This window comes from Arabidopsis lyrata (assembly GCF_000004255.2).
Source record: "Arabidopsis lyrata subsp. lyrata unplaced genomic scaffold ARALYscaffold_1, whole genome shotgun sequence".
In the NCBI taxonomy this organism is placed as follows: Eukaryota; Viridiplantae; Streptophyta; class Magnoliopsida; order Brassicales; family Brassicaceae; genus Arabidopsis; species Arabidopsis lyrata.
Window position 1 is genome coordinate 32,476,188 of NW_003302555.1, and position 8,716 is coordinate 32,484,903.

General features: G+C 35.7%; 2 pseudogenes; one reads left to right on the plus strand and one right to left on the minus strand.

Annotated features, from left to right (window-relative positions):
• Positions 1-241: 241 nt before the first annotated feature.
• LOC110224794 lies at positions 242-2,374 on the minus strand (annotated as a pseudogene).
• Positions 2,375-2,416: 42 nt separating this feature from the next.
• On the plus strand, positions 2,417-6,113 carry LOC9328040 (annotated as a pseudogene).
• The last annotated feature ends 2,603 nt before the right edge of the window (positions 6,114-8,716 follow it).

An 8,716-nucleotide genomic window follows, 5' to 3' on the forward strand; every position in this document is an offset into this window, starting at 1 on the left:
GCTTTATTGTTCTTTGGTTTTTGATTAATAAAAGAGAATTGCTTTCTCAAAACTCTTGTGCGAATTCATCATTCAAACAAGATCTATCGACAAGCTTCTTAAAGTTTTGCAAATCTTTAAGCTTCTTGTCTCTTACGCTTCTAGCTGCTACATTAAAAAGAGATTTGAAGATCATAGTCGTAATACCTCTCATAAAAAATTTTGATTCTTAAAAAATCTCATGTTAGTTAGGATATTTGTATTGAACAACATACCGTACATAAAAGTTATTAACGAAATAGTGCTGATGAATGCATTGATGTATAAATATCATATTAATTATGATGAGTGACCTTGAACATAAATCTGAGTAATCGAGTTTGAATAAATCTCTGGGCAACACTTTCGAGATACTATACTTGTTGTACATAAGAAGAAGTCCTCTCTAGGTAACTTATGTTTCTTACCCCTGTTTTTCCTCTGTTTTTTCACTGTTTTCGTCTGATTTTTCCCTTCGGTAGATGTATTCTGCTCTTGATATATCCTGAGAGGCCAAAAACGGCAAAGAATTCATATTGATGTTAGTATCAAAAAGAGAGGAGATAGAATATTTTTGGTGCTTTCAAATTTTTACTTTAATATTCCATAGATTAAAGTCTTGAAAGCGTTTCATCTTCCGTTCATAACCGATAATGTAGTTATTGTGAACTATGACATGCTTCCCCTTTGTCTCGTTAACCCATGTATCATTCTTGAAGTACAATCCTCCTGATGGGAAAGCTGATTGCGGAAGCAAGTAGACATCTACTTGCTTAATAGAAGATCACAAATAGTTGAGAATGAATTCGAACAAGTGAAGATAACCTTTCAAACTGAAACGAAAGTCGTAATCAAAATCAAACATTTATATGTAGATTATAGGAGTTATGAGTAGAATTAAAAAAGTACCAAAAAAGTTTAGTCTAAATTCTGTGATCCTATACATTCCATCGAGATGATGGATTTTGTATCGGCCTATATATCTTGAACTGAATCATATTTTAAGAACCAACCATCATTTTTACTTAGACCAGCCGAGTTGAGTTTACAAACTAGATCCTGAAAACAACCTTGTTTGTGAAATGAAAGTCGTAATCGAACATTCATACTAGATATGAGGAGTTATGAGTAGATAAAGTTAGAATATCAAATTACCAAAAAAGTTTATTCTAACTTCCAATGTATGATGCTAATACTTTCCATCAAGAAGATGACTTTTGTTGGTTAATCTTGGACCGAATCACTTTTTAAAACCAACAATAAGCCTTACTTAATCCAGCAGATTTGAATAAACTTGATTTTGACACCGTGTTAAATTTCATGAACTTCTAATTCAAGACTAAAATTGGTAATGAATAAATTGGTTCTGTATTTTATTTATTATTTTGGGTCCTTTCTAATTTTCGATGTGGAATCAGAAAACACTCTATTGAGGATCTTAAATCTTAATATAATTTTACCCTACGATTAGGTAAAACAAAGCTTGTGAAAATTTTAGAGAAAGCAGATGTGGAATTTGGAGGAAGCATTATTTATTTATTTTTTTTTTTTGGAGGAAGCAACATTACATACCTGATTAGCTGTTTTGTGAAGTGCCCGATTAAAAGCAGCGGATCATGTGGTTTCTTTGCTTGGGTGTTATTCCAAGGTTAAGCTTGAATTTCCTCAACCCATGTCTTCATTAAAAGCCTCGCGCCATCCGTGGAACTCAAGAAAATTATGCAGTGATATAGGAAACGAGGCATTGATATATCATAACGACACGTGGCTGTAGATGAGTGGAAACAATAGCTGTGAGACGTGGCAAGAGATGAGTGGTTGATGGCATTGTTAGAGGAAGAATCGAGAAGCAGAGATATATAGCAAATGATCTTCATTTGCAGGAAAATAACCAGAAATTTGTGTAATCTTCTTCTTCTTCTTCAATTCTCTCTGTAAACTCTTTAAGGTTTTGATATTTCATTGTTGCTAGAGCTTTTTCTACTTCTAAGCTCTACCACATGAGATTTGAATTCTCGTTTTGTGAACGACGATTCAGTTTGGTGTTTGTGATTTGGATTCAATTGAGAAATTGTAGTTTATCTACATCATGCAGCTACATACATAAGTCACTCCGCTTCGACTCCAAGGTGGTAGACCATGGGAGTGATTCAAAGGCTTAATCTGGCAGCACCAAAATCAAACAAAGAATAAAGATACATAAACAACCTAATTAAAATGCAAAAGATTCAGATATGTTACGTACCGCAATCATGTCATCCATGAAGTATGCGTCGTGGCTTCCTTGTAAATAGTGAAACGGATCTTGTAGCCAGACCATATCAACATTATTGTACATAACATTGCAAATGATGTTTCAGTTAAACTAAATACCGCACTGTGTAGGGATTTTGATGGTATGGTTGGACTGGACAATCATTTGGGAAATGGAGTTAAGATTGTTGGAATCTATTGTCCTGCAGGCATTGGTAAAAGTACCATTGCCAGAGCTTTACATAGTCGACTCTCTAACAGGTTTCATCTTACTTGTTTTGTGGACAATCTTAGGGAAAGCCATAAGATTGGTCTTGATGAGTATAGTTCGAAGTTGCGCTTACAAAAGCAATTTCTTGCTCATATTTTAAACCAAGATGGTACCAGGGTTATGCAAAGATATTTGTTATGTTCTAGAAGAGGCAAAAGTAAGTATTCTTAATTTAAGGGATTTTTCATTACTTACCATGTTATGTTAAGCATATCATCTGTAGCCACTAACAAGTTAAATTTTGGAATATCTGTCATGTTAATGGATCAGCTTTAGGTTTATCATTGGACGTAGAAGAGATCGACGAATTGAAGATAAACAAGAGGTCTTTAAAAATATTTTATAATCTTCTAATTCTAAATATCAACGATGGGAGACGTTGCGGGGAAAGACAATTGCACGTACCAAAGAAGATTGAGTTTCCACCTAGCCTAAGGTTAGTACATTGGGATGCATACCCGCGAAAATTATTTAGATTTTGCCCAAAAAATCTCGTCACACTCAACATGGAGTATAGCGAGCTCGAGAAGCTATGGGAAGGAACTCAGGTTAGTTACTTGTGTGTGTTGATGGGAAAGGAGATATTTGATATTATTAATTTTGAAATGAGATGAAAAAAGTAATTTCTCATTATGTTTTGGTTTTCACATTCAGCCACTTGCCAATCTCAAGGAGATAAATTTGAGTGGGTCATCTCGTTTGAAGGAACTTCTAGATCTTTCAAATGCTACAAATCTGGAGAGATTTAATGTGACCGAGTGCAATGCTTAGGTAGAGATTCCATCCTCAGCTGCGAATCTTCATAAACTAGTTGACTTAGTGATAGATTGCTGCGAAAGTCTAGAAGTCATTCCTACTCTAATATTTTTTTTTTCTTTTTGAAAATAATGTTAAATTATATTCAAAGAAAAATAACGTTTGTACAACGAGTGCAACGAAATTTTGAATGTTTGAGCTGAATATAAAATTTAAAACTTAATTTCAAGTGTCAAACCAAGCTTGTAATCCTTTGTCATAGTGTCTATCTCCAATGACCCGGATTGCCGAGAATCTGTTTCGTATTTGTTTGTCAATCCAAACGATGAGTCTAGCTGCTGAAGTCGGAGTTTCGCCATGGCGCCTCCTGTTTCTCTCCCGCCATATAGCTGAAACCACTGTTTGAAATGCATACCTAGCAGTGAAGCTTTCTGTCCGGTTTTGCCATTTACCGCAGATTAAGGTGAGTAGTGTTTGCCAATCCATCGAGTATCTTGCTTTGAAGATGTTTTTGCCATAGCTGCCCAAACTTCAGAGCAAAAACCACAGGAGAAGAACAGATGGTCCCGAGTTTTGATCGCATTGTTACAGAGAACACATGTCCCGAGTTTCACTGTAACATACGATCTCCCGTAGTGAATCTATTGTGTACCGCTAACCAAACGCAGAAGGAGAACTTGGGGGTTGCATGAGTAAACCAGACCCCATTGTGCCAGGAAACCGTAGTTGTTGTGGTACGAATATGATTCCAAGTATCTCTTGTGGAGAAGCTTAGCTTGTAGACGTCACGTTTTCCCCTCCACAATACCACATCTGTTTCTGAGTTACGGGTTTGTCTTTTTGAGTCAAGGGCCTCCTCCATCAAATTCATGACCTCTCTTCTATGCCGTCTCCGGCGTCTACCATCCCATGCCTCTGCTACTGACATGTGCCTGCTTATTCCCATATCAACAGAACCTCTGTTTCCAAGCACATCCATCATTCTGCCCATGCTTGATCAGTCATCAAACCAAAAAGACGTATTATGGCCGTTCCTTACCTCCACCTTACAAAACGACTTAGCTAATGTCCTGAATTTGATTAACTTTCTCCACCTCCACGACCCAAGACTAGTGGTTTCTTTTATCGACCAAAAATTGTCCCGTTTGAGTAAATACGTCTTCACTCATTTAACCCACAACGAGTCCGTATGTGAGACGATTCGCTAGATTAGTTTTAAACAGCACACATCGTTCACCTCCTTGAGAGACCTTAATCCCAAACCACCTTCATTCTTCGGTTTGCAGACTACATCCCATGAAATCTTTGCTTTGTGCGGCTTCAAATCTGTACCAGACCAGAGGAAAGCATAACATAGTCTATCAATCTCACGTATACAATCTCTCGGTAATCTGAACGCGACTAACCAAAATTTGCAAATGCTCCATAAGACTGAACATATCAAATTAAAACGGCCTGCAAAAGAGAGAAATCGAGAGGTCCACGATGCTATTTTTTTCTTGAGCTGCTCGATTAATGGGAGGTAGTCTGTTGAGGAGAAACGTTTTGTAACCAGATGTAGACCAAGATAGAAAGATTCGCAATGGTAGGATGCTCACAATTGAGATCTTTTCTAGAATTCCCTACCAACATCATGCAGCTCTGTATAATAAAGACAACGGTAGAAGAGTTTCCGGCATCACTTAGACACCGCTCTTGTCTTGAGTATGTTAATATAAAAGGTAGTAGAAATCTCAAGACCTTAACACATATCTCCACGAGTGTGACTGAGTTATACCTAGAATGTAGTGATATTGCGCAGATTACAGACTACATCAAAGGAATTCATATTCTAACAAACCTATTTCTACAAGCTTGTAGACAACTTGCGTCTCTGCCAGAGCTCCCTGTTTCGCTTGAACTGTTAAGCGTAGAAGATTGTGAATCACTGGAGCGTGTAAGTGACTCTTTTAAACACTCCAAAAGCATAGCTATATTTCACCAACTGCTTCAAACTGGGTCGAGAAGCACGATGAGCGATTATCCAACAATCGTTTGTTAGCGGGTGGGCTCTAAATGTACCTAAAGAGTTCGATTACCGAGCCAGAGGAAATTCCTTAACAAATCATCATTATGGTTTCAACAAACTTAAGGTTAGCATCTTGATTTCACCTAACCCATATCAAGCGAGAGACTTTATGCATGCAGAGACAACACTATTATGTCGTTGCATAGTTAACAACAACTTGGTAGACTGCATTGATATGAAGATCTCCATATCCCGTGTCTTCAAGTTTCGAATGGAACATGTATTTATATTTCACTTTAGCTTGCCATTTATCGACCCCTTTAAAGTGAGAAGGAAGATAGTACACGAATTCAGCAGTAGTTTCAATGCGTTCGACATTATTGAATGTGGTGTCCAGATCTTGATGGATGAAACAGATGGAAGTAACAATTTGGAATCTATGGTATTCAACGAAGCATCAGAAAGTGAAGAAGAAGATATTGCCAATGACGGTGACTACGTATCCGTATCAAGGAAGCATCCGAGGACGATGATATTCACAAATCTCAAGTGGGGAATGCAAAGACAACACTTATAAGAAAAACAAGTATAGATCTCTCCCTATCTTGTTTTTTCATGTGGTGTGGCTCGTTGTGGTTGGTTCTCCGTTCGTTCAGATCTGTATTGAGTTGGTGTTTGTGGGCACGGATCCGCGTTTTCCCCTATCTTTGGGTTTGGTCCTCGTAATTTAGTTGTTTGTCTATTATTCTCCATTTGTTGTTGGGCCTAGGCTTTATGTTTATATTATCTAAAAAAACCCAAAAAGTTATAAAAATAAAAACTCTTCGACAAAAAAAAGAAAATAATACCATGATTGTAAAAATGACATATATTTTAAGAATTTATATAATGATATAGCAAAAAAAAACTATATATTGTATATTTATTTTCATCTCCTTGGAGAATGTTTTTAATATAAAATATTCAACAAATTTAAATTTAATAGCATAATTTTTTTTCTTCTGGAAAACAAAAAACAAAGGATTATTTTGGTAATGAAATCCTAAAGCATACCACTATTCTATACGATATCGTTTTAGGTGTACCCTTTTTTAGGTTAACTGAGTTATATATATAAGGTTCACGAACGCTAGATTATTTTGTTGTCATTACGCCGCTCATAGAAACTGTTTACGAAAGATTTGCTTATATTATATGAGAATCTATGGGAAGAAGAAAAAAATATGAGAATCTATGTGAGACAAAGGATCACATCAAATAAGAGATACTCGGATTTCATGAGCATTCATCAAAGGTATGTTCCAGTAAAAAGAAGAATTAGAACTTGTTGATTTTTATTTTAATCTTTTAAATTTGAATTTCACTAAATTTTATTTTTTTGATGTTATCAATTGAGTTCTTCAGATTCCACTCATGTTATACTAAAATTTAGGTTTTATATATATATATATATATATATATTATTTTTTGTTTTTGATTAGATCCATATGGATTTTAGATTTGAAAAACTAAGAAAAAAAGACGTAATCAGATTTGACATAAACTGAATGTTGAATTCAAGTTATTAAGGAATTGAGATATGGCTAATGAAATCACAAATCTGTTCAAACTCCATCTATATCCATGTGGACCATGTCTCTCTAGATTTCAAGGTAGTGGGAATAAGAGAGAAAAAAATCCATGTTAAAGATAGCAAATAAGAGAAATAGATCTTTCAACTTTAATAAGCTCTAAGGTTTCAAAGATTTATTGGCTTAAGATATGAAATATATCTTTTTGTTAATTTTCATCTCATTCACTTAAAACTGGACTTAAATTTTGGATCCCAGCACACCATCTCAGAAGTATTTTATGTTGTGTTTGTCTTTCTTGTTTGCTTTCTTCCTCTTACGTTTTCAATAAAGAAAGAAAAATAGACTAAGATATTTAGTCAAATGGTTTGCTGGTGTCATTTTTGTGTCACTATCTGGGCTCAAACCCATCATAATACATATATTAAGGGTTTAAAATTTTGGTCCTAACAACACCTCCCATATGTTTTGCTTTTCTCTAATCTTTTGTATATTGTCATAAACACACCTAATTCATGTTAATCTCTTTTTCGTTGATCTCTTCCCTCATACGTTGAAGAACAACAAGTCCCTCTCGCATTAGTCTTTGAGTGAAAGAGTTGTTTCTCCCCTCTCCTAATCTCCTATCATCATCATCATGTGGTGCAAGAGAAAACTTTATGTGGACACAACCATCATATCCCTAAATCCAGAAGCTCTAATAACATCCACAAAAAAAAATATAAACCTATAATATATATATATATATGCCAACATCACGTTAGAATTAAGTTCATTACCAAACCAACAAAGAGAAACCCAAATCGTTTTCTTGCCACGACCACCTCCATCGTTATCTTTCTGTCAAAGGGATTTCATTTTTATTGACATTTTTAGGAGCCTAGGTGCACACAGACACAATGGGCTCCTAAAAAGATGATTAATGAAAATCAAAAACAGAAAAGAAAACAAACACAAAAAATAAAACAGGCCACATCCCAACAAAGGGGAAACAAAACCAACAGTAGAAAAAGCCCATGAGACACACCCAGGCCACGAGGCCCACAAAGCCCACAAACCACTTTCGAAGCCGAAACTACGTCAAACAAGCAGCAGCATCCGGTGATCTTTTTTTTGAATCTACTCTTTACTATTCTTTACTATTCTTTCGTTCGAGTTGAAATTCATGGTTGGTGCATCTATTAACCCATCAAACTTGTTTTAAAAAACTGACAAGCCAATCCCCTCGCCAAGGCCAGCCCTTAACATAGTTCGCCGAAACATTGCCTTTGACCCCCACCCCCAAAGGCCAGCCCTTAACATATTTTTCGTATTGTTCATGGCCCAACTTATTTCAGAACCAGTCGTGTCCCTCAGTCACCCCTTTGGCTAAATTATTATATATATATAAACAAAAGTTAGAAATTTGTTTTGAAGTTATTAGAATCACTAGACTTTCATTCTACCAAAAAAAAGAATCACTGGACTTTCCACCAGTTTTCTACATCATGAGTGCATCTCTTCCCCTAGATTCTATGTTGCTATTAATAGTAAGCTGACATTCAGTTGGCCCGTCGATGAGGATGAGCTATCTCACTTCGAGCTAACTCTTTGTTTTGGCTCTTATGCTATTTTCTTTTCGTTTGTTTCTCTTTGTTGAATCACATTATTGGCATTTGATTTACTATTCTGAGCTTGTGGCATAGAATTTGTTGACACACTTAATCGTACGTTTTACAAAGGCTTAGACTTAATTTTTCTTACCATTGGTGTTGACCTACATTTCTAGTTCACGGTTATTAACACACTTGTTTTAGTTATCCTTTTATTTACTAGGCTGGATTATTTAGTTTAGAGGTG